We start from the raw sequence: 14,123 nt of genomic DNA, 5'->3' as shown, positions 1-14,123 counted from the left end.
AAAACAGGGCAGCTCAGCTTTTGCACAAAGCACACTAATTTCTGTTGTGAATTTAGTGTGGCTTTTCCGTTCCCACTCTCCCATTTGCCCCCGCCCCCACATTCCCTTCCCTGCTGTCTTCACCCTCTTTCTTCTCCATGGCTTTGAAAAGAGACTTGTGTGCCTGAAGCAAGATCCACAGAGGGCGAGTGTGTGTAGCAATGGCAATCTAGGCTTCCCGACAGTGGACTGCCACAACATGTCTGCTGCTTCAGCAGTCCTCACTCACTTATCGAGCTTTCCCCTGGGGGATGTCTTACCCCAAGGTCCTATCTAATCACATACCTTCAGCTTCATCTTGGAGTCATCTTCCTGCCTTACCAGACAGTCCTCCACATTATATATATTCTGCACAGACAAACAGGTGATCTTTCACCATGCCTAGGGAATATTTTCTCCCTGCAGGGTCAAGACTGAGGTGATTATTTGCTGACAGAATTGAAGCATTTCTGTTGCTGATCTTCATGGCATTGCTGTTGCTACAATGAGAATGGTTTATGGGACGTCTCAACTAGATAAAGCTAATCATCTCAACAACTTGGAACAATAGCCTAGCACTGGCTGTTATGATTCTGATGATGCAATTGTATAAGGAGAGAAACATGTCCAGATATTTTGATGTATCATATACACACAACTTCCAGCACATCAGCCTTATTTCTAAAGAGGTCTATTTTACATTTGATACTTAAAAGTAACATTTGTGCAGCATCCTAATGATAAGTCTGCCCTGCTCCTCTTCCCCACACTTCAGTACAAAGAAAATTACTATGAAACATGTTAATACCCATGGTATTTGTGTAGAGATTATATCTTGACATTCTTTGTCTTAAGTTAACCAGGACTAATTCTTTTAATCACTGTTCATCAGAAAAGTTTTTCTAGTACTAGTGTTATTCAGGCTGCTTTGTTTCAGTTTGAATTCATTAGTTTTATACATGCTGATAAAAATGATTCCACGTGGAGTAATACCATTGTTTCCCAGAGGTGCTGTGGAGAGATATCAGGGGATCATATACCAATGCTGTTTTAGACCAGGGGTGGCTATTCCTCAAGAATTCCTGTCTTTATAGATTCCTCCACAGATAGCAAAGATATCTTGCTGTCTAAGGTAGTGGCCAAGATAGTACCTTTCCTTTTTAACATGCAAAAGTCAATTGGCCTATAACTTGTCTTTTCTTACAACACAGATGATGGAACAGTAACCTTTGCTTTATCTGAAGGTCATAGAATCTTAAAACCAATGGGGAGGTTTCCTATTACAAGCAATGTTGTACCCAACAGAGAAGAGCAGCCAGGGAACTGCTACTGACTCCTCCAGATCTCCAACACTTGATTCCTGAGATGATTGCCTCCTTCTGCCGAATGAGAGGGCCAGTTTTGAGATCTACAAATAGAAGCAACCACATCATTTTGGGAGAAATCAACTTGAAAGCAAAAAAAGCAACTCTTAAGACTCATTGCTTTGACCTGTATTGCATCTGAGTGCTATAGATCCTCATTGCAATGCTCATCAAAACGCTATGATCCTTGGGTCTATTTTATTGTTGTTCAAGTAAATAGGTTTTTCTTGGCAGATTTTTTTTCAGATGGGATTTGCCCTTGCCCCCTCTAAGGCTGAGAACATGCTATTTTCAAAGTCACCCAGTGGAATTTGAACCCTCGATTCCCAATGTCTTAGTCCAACACTCAAACCACATTGGTTCTTAGATTATATAACCTCATACAGATTAGCCCATATAGCCCATATAATCCAACACTCAAACCACTGCACCTCACTGATTCCATATATACATACACGTACATGGAAGTGGTGTAGTGATCTGAGCATTGGATTGCAGATTTAGAGACCAAGGTCCCATTACCAACTTGGCTATGGAACCTACTGGGTAGTTTTGTGCAAGTCATATTTTCTGGCCTCCAAGAAAGGCAATGGAAAGTTTCTTCTAAACAAATCTTGCCAAGAAACTCCTGTGATTAGTTCTCTTTAGGGTTGCCGTAGCTCAGGAATAATTTGAAGGGCACACCACAACAAATGTTATTAAAATCACCATTGGGCTCACAACTAATCAAAGGCACATTTACACTGACCACTTAGATCAGTGTGAGGTGCAACCACTCCACAGTGGCTAAATGCCTCACGGAGCTGATCCAGATTATCATTATCATGGCTTTCCACCAGGTTAAACTAACTCGGGGGGGGGGGGACCAAACCCTGGAGCAGGATTTAGGTTGCTCTAGAATTTGAGTTACCCCCTGAGTCAGAGACTATGTAAACACCTGGGTTGGTACCCAAGTTGAGCTGGATGTAGCTGTCTTGACAGCCATTCTGTGCTCCCTGGGCTTGGCAGAGCTGAGACAAGAGATGGCTGTTGAAAGTATGGCAGTCTTCTATCCCAGACCTTGCTAAAGATGCTGGGAGGAGAGAGGGGGGATTTCCCATGTATTTGTGTATTTTGAACTCACAGTAGGGAAGGTAGGACAAAACTAATACATATAAAAATCAATACTGTACCCTAAGAAAGCAACTGACTGATCACAAGTTTGCATATCTAAACATACATAAGTGGTTCCTCTGAAAACATATGCTTCTGGATAAAGTTTAATGTCATGAAGGCCACTTATTTTTCAACAAGTGTCCTTAGGTTTCTTGTACTCCTTTAGCCAAGTGAATCCCCAAATGTAAATTATTGTGTCCAGTCATTAGTAAAAAAAAATCCTGGTAGTGCCAAAGTGATACAGTTCAAACAGCAGGGTTAGGAAAGAATACACTTAAAGTTTATATGAAGGGTAGAAACAATCTTGGAAGTACAATAAGCATCCAGAGTCATTTCAGGGATTTTTCAGATAGCTATTCATAGTGATTCTGCTGTACTTAAAGCAGAATTACTGTGGGGAAAAGTGACTTCCATAAAAGAAGATTGCACTAGTATAATAGTAGCAATTCAGGCCAAGAAGTTTATTCACTCTTGTAATTGTACTTGGGATGTTTACAAAGACATTCACATTCAGAAGAAAGAAACCAATTCTATTTAGTTTTTTAAAAAATTAGGAGCAGTGTTTAATTTCTTTCTTTAAAGAGAGAAGGAGAGAAAGAAAGGGAAGCATTGGCAGTGGAACTGAGAAGTTAAGCTTTATATGTCTGAAATACAGTGATATCCATTGGTATCCTTTGGGATTTGGTTCCAGGAACTCCCATGGATGCCAAAACCCCTGGATGGTCAAGTCCCACTATATACAATCACATCCCTTATATAAAATGGAAAAATTAAGGTTTGCTTTTGGGAATATTGAGGGGAATATTTTCAAGCTGTGTATGATGGGATCTGTAGGTATGGAGGGCCAGTTGTATCAGAAACCATAGTTGTACTCTCTGAATTTATTTGCAGTCTTCTCAGGGTGCATCTACATTGCCAAATAATGCAGTGTGGGTTTCACATCAGCCTAGTGTATCCATACAATGCAAACAGACTGATGCGATTTAACCACAATTTTCATAGTGTCGAGTCATGGCAGTTAAAGTGGTGTCATGCTGCATTAATTTTAGTGTAGATGCACCCATAGAAAGCTGGAAAGAATGCCATGGACCAAAACAGTGCCTGAAGTGTGACAAGAATTTGCAACTTTGTTCTGGTTACTTTGCTCCTTGTTATCTGTTGTGGCACCATTGCTAATAAAAAGATCAATTGAACAATGTAAATCTCTCGCAGACTTAATTATATTGGTGAATTTGGATTTGCACATACTGTTAATGTTTGAGCTGGGTTGGTGACCAGTTGAAGCAGGGATGAAGACTATTTGGACCTCTTGAACTGACCCCTCTGCTGCAGCCAGCAAAGCCAATGATGAAGGGTGCATCAGTCAAAGAAAACATCTGAGGAGCAGCACATTTCCCATCTCTCATGTAAAAACTCTATATCACAGTACTAGTGCCATGACTGTGAACATATTGAATGTGGATCTGTTCTGGGTCTGTAGATTACAAAACTGCCCAATGACTGCAATACAATTCTTCTACAGTAGATTTGTAAAAACTAGTGTATGAGCAGGGAGATTTGAAGCAAAAAATATGGGGGAAAGGTTATGTCTTTTATTGTGATATAAATAACTCCTTGCTAAACCTTTGGAGATATGGGAATTGTTTTTGTCTGTTTAATAAGGATATGAGAGAAGTCACCAGCAATGGCTTCAGACAAATACATGGAAGGAGACAGAAGAAGAGAGGGGACTTGAAAGAGCCCTAAGCTTATTTCTAAGTTTTCTTGAGAAAACTTGCCACCCTGAAAGCTCATCATTATCATCATCATTAATGTAGTGAAATAAAAACAAAAATAAAATTTAAAAGTATTGTTTACAAATGGTACCCAGGGCTGTCCCAGATGATTTGTTTCCTTGGATGGAAGCAGTGCTAGTGCCTCACCAGACTACAAATCCCAGCATTTCATAGCATTAAGTTGTGGCAGTTAAAGTGGTGTCAAGCTATGTTAATTCTACAGTGTGGATTCACTTTCAGACATAAAGCCAGTTCATTACAACTCTTTCATGGGGTTGCCAGAAACATTCTAATCATCATCATCATCATCATCATCATCATCATCATCATTTAATTACTTATTAATCGCCCTCCATCCACGATGCTCTAGGCGATTTACAAGATAAAATTGTAAAGGATAAAAATACATACATACAAATATTGATAAAATTAACATAGATTAAAAGCTCTAGTAAAGAGCCAGGTCTTGAGTGCTAGGGTAAAAGACCCTAACTCACGCATGGCTCTCATATAGGGCGGCAAGGAATTCCATAAGGCAGGGGCAGAAATAGAAAAAGCTCTGCATCTGGTCCTTTCCAAGTGCACTTCTCTAGGACCCGGTATGTAAAGTAAGTCGCGTTGAGATGGTCGTTGCGATGATGGGAGAAGGAGAGACGGTCCCTAAGGTACAATGGGCCCTGGCTGTAAAGAGTTTTAAAGGTCAGAACTAGCATCTTATATAGACCACGGTAATCAGTTGGAAGCCAATGCAGATGCTGCAGCACTGGTGTTATGTGGCATTTCATGGGTGTTCTTGTGAGTAGCCTGGCTGCCGCATTCTGAACAATACGGAGCTTTCGGGTCGTGGACACTGGAAGGCTGACATACAGGGCGTTGCAATAGTCCAGCCTAGACGTGACCGTGGCATGGATGACTGTTGCCAGCGCCTCATCAGATAGATAGGGTGCCAGTTGCCTCGCTTGTCGTAGGTGGAAAAAGGCCTGTTTGCTGGCAGCAGTGACTTGAGCTTCCATTGTCAGCTGCGAATCTAAAACGACACCCAGGCTCTTAGCGGTAGGCGAAGGAGATAGGGCAGCACCATCGAAGGTGGGTAGCAAGTGGGTCAGACCAGTCGACCGGCCATGCCAGAGAATCTCAGTCTTTGCCGGGTTCACCTTCAGTCTACTGGCACGTAGCCAGTTCGACAGAGCCTCCAGACATAAGGTGAAATTGTCTGGTATTGACATTGCTCCAGGCTCCAAGTGCAGGAGTTGGGTGTCATCCGCATATTGATAGCAGTCTAGGCCAAAACTCCGAGCCAAACTAGCAAGGGGTCTAACATAGATGTTGAAGAGAAGCGGGGAGAGAATTGCACCTTGGGGTACCCCATATAGGAGGGGAGATCTGTCAGAGACTTGATCCATATACTCCACGCATTGGCTCCGGTTTCGCAGAAATGAGTTGAACCAATTGAGAGCCTGACTGCGAACTCTGGACATGGTAAGATGGTGAATCATTAGATCGTAGTCAAACGCTACGGTAAGGTCAAGAAGTACCAGTAGCGCTGATCCACCGCTATCAGACTGGCATTGAAGTTCATCTGTAATGGCAACCAGGACTGTCTCCGTCCCATGGCCAGGGCGGAAGCCTGACTGGAAAGGGTCCAGGCCGGCTGTATCATCTAGAAATTGTTGCAATTGTCCCAGTACAGCCCGCTCTATCATCTTACCCAAGAATGGGAGGTTGGAGACAGGACAATAGTTGGCAAGGGTCATAGGATCTAAGCTAGGCTTCTTTAGCAAGGGACGAACCCTTGCCTCTTTTAGGTTGTCCGGGAAGACCCCCTGTTCAAGAGAGCCATTGATTATATTACTCAACAGATCAGTGATCATTAGTCCTCTAATTTGGCAACCTGACCGGATGCCCATTCACATTCATCTTTGTCCTCTTCTTTCTAGCCTTCCAACAGCATAACTCAGGATAAGGCTTTGAACTTGGAACTCATTTTTATGTAAATGATATACCTGGAAACCTACTTAGAAATGAGGAGTTTATCCTGAATACAAGGTTGGGATGGAGAGGAGGAATGACAAAAGTCAGAATGCTGTGCCTTCTGCATGATCTTTATTTATTTACTTTTAAAAGCTACTCTTCATTTTTGTATTATTTGCAATATAGGAAATGCTGCCAAAAGACACAGGCCTTTGGTTTGGGATCACCAGCAATTACTGCAAAGGTGAAAGGAGATACTGCAGATTTAACAAGGCTTTTTGTATGAACTAATTGCATTAGAATACATTAGTCAGAGTGCACATTTGAGGTTTTCTGTTTCCCTGGAAAGGTCATCCTAGATTTTGGTTACATAGCTAAAGAGAGGAAATCATATTAGCAGAGTTATCCAGTGAACGACTGCATGATAAGTTTCCTTTGATTTGCATTATCTGATTGTAACAGAGTTGTTCTCCTTTGGCTAAATGAGCAGGGAAAGACCTCCAGTGACAATAGCGATAAGTTCAAAGCCTTTGAGTTTTATTACAATGCACTCATTTTCTACAACTAGGCTAACGACTGTACCATCCTGATGGGATGCTGGCATGCTTTCTATAAAAAATACTGAGCACTCAGTGAAAGTTTCTCTCATTTTTGGCAAAAGTCAACAGGGTTTCTGCTTCTTCAAAGATACATCAACCCCCTGATGTGCCACAAAAAGAATGAGCTCGCTTTCTCTATCTTCCCTCCCTCCCGCTCTCTCTTTCTTTCTCTGGAAATGATTCCTAACTAGCATCTGAAATTACAAGTTGTGTTTTCCTTCACAAAGGGGCTGGCCCAAAGACAAGCATTACAGCAGCCAAAAATGCAATGCAGATTCTTTTTTTAAAATAGACTTTCAATGTATTTCCATAAGACCTTGATAACACATTGGTCCTTTTAATTTTATTTTTTTAAAACAATTAACTGGGCTTGGCATCATTTTCTTTGCAAGAAGCTAGGGGTGTGGTCAACAAACATGCTGAATAAAGAATGCAAAACTCATTGTGCTGTATTTCATAAGTGATTGCTGCACACAACACATATTGTGAAAAAGTGTACATGTACAGGATCTGGCTTTTATATTTCCAAAAATGGAAGGATAAACCTTCCTGCCTTTTCTGCTCTTCACACTTCTATGCCAAATTAATCATGACTGCAAACCTTTTCTTCTCCATTACAGCTCAAGACACCATGCAGACAACACAACTTTACAGAACAAGGCTGGCATCCCATCATGTAGTTACAAGATCATAGCTGGAATTACAATTTTGTAACTACAGGGGATTCACATTTATGGTTATTAATGACCAAATGAGATTTCCAAAATCTAGCAGTGGGATGTATTGAAAACCTTTCAGCCTGGCAGTGGGATGCATTGAGGCAAGCAGTTGCACCAGGACCCCAAGGGATATCAATAGTTGTCTGTTCTCAGTATATCTCATGAATAGATGAGTATTACAGATATTTTTTCCTAGCACCCCTGTCTTCAGTATCCCAGAAACCATTTCATTGGGTCACTTTCAAACTGAAATATTTGAGGGGGGGGGGGATTTTAAGGGTGGCATGATCAGACATTCCTATAAAAAAGGAATCAACATAATTATGGCCACCGATACAGAATCTCAGCTCAGGTCTTGTTTTTATGTGCTCTTACCATTCTACATTTTGTGAGAAAAGAGATCTAGGGTCCTTTCACACTATACAAACATAGCACTATGAGTCTATTTAAAAAAAATATTATTTGGCAATGCCCAGTTTGTCTGTATGGATCAGTTAGTAAATAAGATTATATTTCAGACTTGAGCAATTATAGCACTAAATTTGACATCATGTTATAGCTGCATCCTATAGAATCTTAGGGATTATAACTTGGTGAAGCACCAGTGGTGAAGCACTAGTGCTCTTTCATTGAGATTTTTAAGTAGTGCGTCCTAAACTGTAACCCCCAGATCTCTATAGAATGTTGCCATATCCAGCTAAAGTAAAATCAGCACTATAATTGTGTGGTGTGAAAGGGCCCCCAGAGGATTCAAAAGTTTCTGCACATGTTATGCCTCTTGGTTGTTCTAATATGAATTTTAGCATTCAATCAGAGAAGTATCTATAATTTTTCCCCAAGCAGGAAGAAGATAGAGTTACCTAGCAAAGACGTATCAGCATCTAGGATTCTTTGAAACAAACATAAGGGCTAAGTCAAAAGAAAACAGAAACAGATGTAATGGATGGAAATATGTGGTTCAGGCTCATCTACACTGGGCAGTTTAGCATGGCATAAATTTGCCCTGAGCAATCCTGGATTCAGCACTTACATTGTCCAGACAGCCCAGGACTTCATCCATTCTGTTGAATTGTCATCTCTATGTGGCTGCCATTGCTGTTCATGCCAGAATGGGATGTCCATGTGACCAGCAGAAGGAAGGGGCAATCTCCCCTCTTCTTGCTGGTCACATGAGTGGCTTGTTCTGACATCAACAGAGATGCACACAGTGGTTAGAAGCTCATACAAAGCTCTGTGGCAGGCTAGGAGTAGTGGCAACACGGGCAGGACTGTCCAGAGACTGCCCCAGCTTTGCCCAAAGTGGGTTTAAAAAAAAGTGATACTTATTGGAAGCCACTGTGCATCATGGGAATACTCAGTGTCCCATTCATGGTGAGTTTGGGGTTTGAGGCTTGTGTAAAAAAGCCCTGATTGTTCCACCTTTTTTTCAAGTGAAGTTAAAGGGGAAAAACCTTTACAAAGTACAGATCAATGATCCTTAGTTATATAATTGTCAGAATCTATGACTAGAATTGTTCTCTACAAATAGGATGCTGAGGTTTCTCTAAATTATATTGCAGTTAGGGAGGAGAGGGAAATGACATATTTCAAGGTCAGCTAACTGGAAATTAACTGCCTCTTATTTAGCCTGCAGTCTGTGCACATTGCATTGAAAATTCAGATTTCCATAGCTGTACCCTTCCAATTTATGATAATGGAGATATTGGAAGCTTGCTGCATGGAACTAGTACGGGAATTTATCCTAGAGTATTGGCTGTTCTCTGGCTCTGTTAATCAAAGCCTCCACGCCATTTTGAAAGATGCCCCACTTCATTAACACCCACCACATTCATCAGGGTCCATCCGTATTCCATCTCCAAGCTTAGGGAGTCTGTTAGTTTAGCTAAAACCTAAAATCCACTCATTGGAGCTAAGTAAGAATAGTGATTAGAACAAACCCAGTCTGAAAATGGTGAATTAAGGGCAGAGCCAGTTTTTTGCTGCATTCAGTGACTTTTTTGTAAGACGCATATGTGCAAGTGCTACTGTATATCTAAGCTATTTCAAATTATGAATTTCAATAACCTTATTCAATGGTGTGCCAATACCTATTTGTTGTCATTGTTATAGAACAGAATTTAGGAATCCCACCTGCTCTACATCTCACCATCTGATGGTCTGCCAAGAGATCCCAGTCTAACTTCTGTTCACCCAGAATTATACATCTACAAAATGGTAGTAGATACTTTAGATAATGGTTTACTAAGATGCTCCTTTCATCACATTGCTAGAAATACAGTGTGAGTCTGGTATCTGCAGGTTATATATTCCAAAACCCACATGTTGGGGATACCTGAAACTGTATAATAGTGAACCTTTCATTTTGACTATTCTTGAGCCAGAAACCTACCATAAAAGTGCACTGGGAGATCCAGAGAGGCCCATAAACACTTCCAAGAGGGAGGGTATTGTTTTGAAGCATCAATAAGGGAAATTGTGGATACTGTATCCATTGGTGAGGGGATTATACTCTAACCACCTTATCATAAGGGGGCAACAAGTGAGGCAAAATGGCAGGCACAAGGGGCGACTCCGGCACGTTGATGCTTCCCCATCAGATGGAGGAGGTGTTGCCCAAACAAGGCAGAAGCGTGCCAGCTCCATTGGATCCAGCACAACACAGCCACCTTGGTTGCGGACAAGGCCTCTGCTGGAAGCCACACAATATCATGTGGTGACTGGTGTGGGGCTCCATCCTCAAAGAAGACTTGAAGCATCCTAGGACGCTTAATTTAGAAAGTATGATGAGGTCGTAAGTAGCATCCATTGTCCTCTTTTAAAAAATAGAGAATGGTACTTTCAAAGACCTCTGAGGACATGGCCCCATGTAAAATAAAAAGTACTTCTTTATCACCAACACCATCATCCGGCATCATTTCAAACGAAACTAGAAGTACAAGATCTGCCTGGTAGAAAATGTGAAGTGAAGGCCAGCCATTTGTGTATTTCTTGCAAAAATCAGAACCATTTAAGGAAACAGCCTGATAAGGAGAATAGCCCCTAATAAGTGTGAATAATGAATTGTCTTATTTGTTTTGTTATAATATATTATTAATGTGATGTTAATAAGGTTGGACCAAATCAATAATACACTAAACATGCTGTCCCTTGATACAGATTTGCAATAGAGGTATCTATACCTTAATGACAGAATGTTTTGAGTTTGAAAATGCTACAAGACTGCCACTAGCAGATGAGAGTGGAGAAGGCTTGTGTGTGTTCTTGGAAGTTAGCCATAAACACAACTTTCAAAAAGAAAGTTTAGGTCCTTGTTGAGATTCACCTGCTTATGTGCCACAAATCTTCTGTGTACAGTCCAAACAGCCTGAGAAATTGCTATGAAATGATAGTGTTAGAACACCAACAAAGATAACCCACTCATCGATGTACATGCATAAGACATCTCAGTTCAAATAATCTTACTCCCACATTCTCTTTCCTTCCTCCCCCTCCTTCCTCTTCACATATATACACGGAGAGAATCATTGATTTCAAAAGCAGAGGTTTTCAGGGACAGCAATAACCAAGTATTTTAAAAGTCTTTACTGGGTTCAAATTAATAAAATTACTGTCAGGCTTATTTTATGTTCCGTTATATTTCTTGAAAACTGAAACTAAATCAGAATTATCTTCCCACCCACAAAAGTAGCTTAGCCCTGCCTAATTTCACATAAAAGTAATTACTGAGACTTCCTGCTATTATTCTGGCCCAGTTCAATGCCATTTTTAATTCAGAAGAGCCCTTTTAGGAGGGAAGGTGTAGACGATCAGGCATTTTTTCATGTGAAACACAGACTTATAAAGGAGGCTATATTTTATAGGTTTTAGAGGAAGAATACCTGACAAGAATTCTAATCAAACTGCTCAGTAGAAATGGAGCGGAAGAAGGTTAGGTTTCGCTCAAATCCCAATATATACACTGACTTTGCAAAATTTGTATGATGGGGGGTTGGCCACATAATGGGCAGAAGTTAAAAGTTGATGTGGGGTTTATTCCTACATTTTATCATCAAAGCAACCCTTTGAGACATGTTAGAGAAGTACTAGGCCATAAGACACTGTGGAAGACCAAGCAACTCCTAGAGAGATCACTTATTTATGAATCTTAAGTCATCTGGAATAATTCTGTAGTCAGCTTCTAGCCAATTATTTGTGAATACTTGTTCTAGAATCCTCTCAAAATACAAATGTACACTTTATATACATATTGCATGATCTGGTTAGTAATTATGATTTCATGTCTTTCATATGTGCATTTCATATACTAGTGCATCCTTCCTTCCAAAGCTGCCTGATATAATAATAATAATAATAATAATAATAATAATAATAATAATAATAATAATAATAATTTTATTTTTGTACCCCGCCACCATCTCCCCAGAGGGACTCGGGGCGGCTTACAGATATAAAACCAGCATACAGTATACGGTTTTACAAAAACACACAAGTAAATTTAAAAGGCATTAAAAATCACGATCATTATAAAACACATGACAAACACAGCAATAAAAACATAAAATGAGCTGGGCAAAGTGCACTGAGTGGAACTTGTAAACAAGAAGGAAGATTAAGGTGCTATCAATGTCAGAATTGTCTACAATGGTGCAGTTAGGTAATATCTGACTATGAACTCAATGTTTTTATTGGGTAGGAGCCCTTTAGTAGTAACTTGCTTTGCCCAGCCACCTGTTGCTGTGGCCTATGGGAATCCTTTGTTGGCCAGGTGGAATAGCAGTGAATAGTCTTGCAGTCTCAAAGCCTGACCGATTTCTGGAGTAGCTGGAGCTTTTTGTTGTATGAACGTAGAGGCATGGATGAGGGGTTGTGCTGCCAAGTTTAGTGTTTCTGGGATGTGTAGTTTTGTTGTTTTGTCCTAGGCCGAAATTTCATTACCCTTTTATATATATAGATATGTATCACTTCAATTTAAAATGTTGTAAACAAGCACTGCTGCTTTTGGTCACCCCTCTGGCATTCTGCTCAGACAATTATTTCTGCTCCGATGTCATCTTTGATAACCTATGCCAGTGGTTCTCAAACCGTGGGTCCCTAGATGTTTAGATCTTCAACTCCCAGAAATCCTAACAGCAGGAATACTGGCTGGGATTTCTGGGAGTTGTAGGCCAAAACACCTGAGAACCCACAGGTTAAGAACCACTGCTCTATGCATTGACATGGGGCCCTTCCAGACAGGCCCTATATCCTAGGACATGATCCCAGGTTTTCTGCTTTAAACGTGATTATATGAGTTTGCCAGATAATCTGGGATAAACAGAAAACCTGGGATCAGCTCCTGGGATATAGGCCTGTCTGGAAGGGCCATAGGATGCACCTTTTCAAATAAGAATTTTTTCCAACTTTACTAATAACAACAGGATTTAAACCAGGGACATTATTTGTGCAAAGCACATATTTGACCACTGAACCTTTTCCATTGAAGAAGGAGAAGTGCCCTAGTCTAAGTACAACTTGACTTTGACTTCTTCATGTCCAGAACATTTTGAGACATTTTGGATCACAAAATGAATATAATTTTAATTTAATATCATGTCAAAAGATAATGACAATATTTTATTATACTTATAATTGACCAATTGTTACATAATATGCAGCTAACCAGATTTGTTTCATTTATAGTGATGTGCTGATTTACAAATATATTGTGTCTGTGTGTACTTTATTATTATTATTTTATTATGACACAGCAATAAATAAAATATTATTTTATTATGATAGATATGCTGGATTTCATATCACAAAATCACAAGTCGAACACTTCCCAAATGTCTAGGACTGTATGATGTATTTTCGGATAATGCGTACAGATCCCAGTAGGGTGGCCTTTTGCAGTTGGCAGATTGTGATTTTGTCAATGCCTATTGTTTCCAAATGCCGGCTGAGATCTTTTGGCACGGCACCCAATGTGCCCATCACCACTGGGACCACCTGCACTGGTTTCTGCCAGAGTCATTGAAGTTCAATCTTGAGGTCCTGATAGCGGCTGAGTTTTTCCTGTTGTTTTTTGTCAATGAGGCTGTCACCTGGGATGGCGACATCAATGATCGAAACCTTTTTCTTTTCCACAACTGTGATGTCTGGTGTGTTGTGTTCCAGAACTTTGTCAGTCTGGATTCGGAAGTCCCACAGTATCTTTGCGTGCTCATTTTCCAATATTTTTGCAGGTTTGTGATCCCACCAGTTCTTTGCTGCTGGGAGGTGGTACTTGAGGCATAAGTTCCAATGAATCATTTGGGCCACATAGTTGTGCCTCTGTTTGTAGTCTGTCTGTGCGATTTTCTTACAGCAGCTGAGGATATGATCAATGGTTTCGTCAGTTTCCTTGCACAGTCTGCATTTTGGGTCATCAGCTGATTTTTCAATCTTGGCCTTAATTGCATTTGTTCTGATGGCTTGCTCCTGGGCTGCAAGGATCAGGCCTTCTGTCTCCTTCTTCAGGGTCCCATTCGTGAGCCAGAGCCA

The sequence above is a fragment of the Anolis carolinensis genome, chromosome 1 (assembly GCF_035594765.1).
Source record: "Anolis carolinensis isolate JA03-04 chromosome 1, rAnoCar3.1.pri, whole genome shotgun sequence".
Classification (NCBI taxonomy): domain Eukaryota; kingdom Metazoa; phylum Chordata; class Lepidosauria; order Squamata; family Dactyloidae; genus Anolis; species Anolis carolinensis.
Note: the sequence above shows the minus strand (reverse complement) of the source record.